At 53.1% G+C, this 1,726-nt stretch overlaps 1 pseudogene; it reads left to right on the top strand.

The window, feature by feature from the left end:
- Positions 1–546: 546 nt before the first annotated feature.
- Positions 547–1,111, top strand: LOC104661494 (annotated as a pseudogene).
- The last annotated feature ends 615 nt before the right edge of the window (positions 1,112–1,726 follow it).

Consider the following 1,726-nt stretch of genomic DNA (forward strand, 5'->3'; position numbering starts at 1 on the left):
GGCCGTGGGAAAAGGAGATTGTAATGGGACCTGCTAGCTACTCAGAGCCAGTGGCTGGGGAAAAGTTGGCAGTTTTGCACTGAGGTCAAATTACCTCTTGGACACAAAGTAATCAAGATCTCAGCCCATTCTCCTTTGAGATTCCACTACAGTAAGCCTGTCTTGACTGATTGGGATGTTTGTGAGAATGGACTTCTAGAGCTACCAAGAGAGAAATCACCTTGGGACATAGAGACTCATGCTCAATGCCAGCTCTATGTATGTGGAAAGAGGAGCTGTACACTGTGCCCAAACTAGTAACCCTGACATGGTATGCACCATCTGGGGGCAATGGCCGAGCATGAGATTATAAACCAAAGCCAGAAGCAATGGGGGCAGCACCATGACCAGCCTAAGGGTCCAGACCAGTGAGAGCATTAGCACAGCCCCAGCTTGCATGGGACTGGACATAAGTCATTGCAGCCAAAACTGTGCCCTGCTGGAGGCTTGGTCCAGTTCCTTCATCAAGAGCTCCTCTGGCCAAATGCCCCTGCAACCTTTGCTGCCGCCACAATGCCGAAACAAAAGAAGCAGAATCAGCAGCAGCCCCCACCACAGCAGCAGCCACCACTGCCCAAGTAGGAAGAGACTGGAGATGAGGAGGATGGGAGTCCCATCAGACCACCCCGCCTTCTGAGCCTCCCGCCATGGTCAGTCGAAAACCTGATGACCCTAAGTCAGCTCCTCACAGAGGTCCTCCAGGAGCAAAGGGATCACTGATTCCACCACTGCTGACCCTCCCACCTCCTCCTCAGGTTAGAGGCCCAAGGCCAGGAGGCCTTGGCCCCAGACCTAGCCCATATGGTTGTGGTTGGTGGGGAGTCAATGCTGAACCTCCTTTTCCAGGGCCAGGCCATAGGGATCCCCCCAGGCGAAGCCTTCACTAAGAACAGAGAAACCCTCCAAGCCTCCAAGTCTCTTATCAAGAATACCTGCCCACTAGGATGACTCCTAGGTTATGGAAGACAAATCCCACCGCCCAGTCTGTGGACATTTTGCCAAAAGGGGCCACTGTCGATATGAGGACCTCTGTGCCTTCTACCACCCAGGTGTCAATAGCCCTCCACTATGAGACTGTGTCCTCCCATCCAGGGTGGAAGGAGCTGTCTGTGACCAGAGGCCATGTATTTCCCTGTGGCCCTGTGATGGCTACTGTGAGGCTCTTCCAGCACGCCCAGCCAGTGACACACCCACCCTATCCACCCCTTCCCCTGTGTGGGGTCCAGAGTTGTGTTGCATCACTGGGGCAAGGTGTGCGTACTTTCTTCTGACGCAGCCTCCGGAGACTTCCCTTTGGGACCAATCCTTGCTCCCTTCAGCTGCCTCCTGGATCTTCCCCTCATCAAATGACTGCTGAACAGGAAACCTCTTTGGAATGTTTCTGTCCACATGTTTCTGTCCACATGTTCCCAGTATTGCCCTCCATTCCTGAGAGCCCTGGAGCAGCTTCCTACCCTTCCCTTCTTCTAGCTGCTTGTTTTAAGTCCTATTCATGTGACACCACTTACCCCCAGTGTTGTCAGCTGCTCATGGAACTCAGCCAGGTGGTTTAACCTGGGGTCAAGTTTGAGTGACTGATACAGAGTTACTTCCTAAAAGGCCACTCTCCCTGCTTTTGGATTTCATAGCTTCTCTGTCAGTAGCATGATCCCCACTGCTACAGCCTGTGATCACTGCGCTTTGTGAA

Source organism: Rhinopithecus roxellana, chromosome 1 (genome assembly GCF_007565055.1).
Source record: "Rhinopithecus roxellana isolate Shanxi Qingling chromosome 1, ASM756505v1, whole genome shotgun sequence".
In the NCBI taxonomy this organism is placed as follows: Eukaryota; Metazoa; Chordata; class Mammalia; order Primates; family Cercopithecidae; genus Rhinopithecus; species Rhinopithecus roxellana.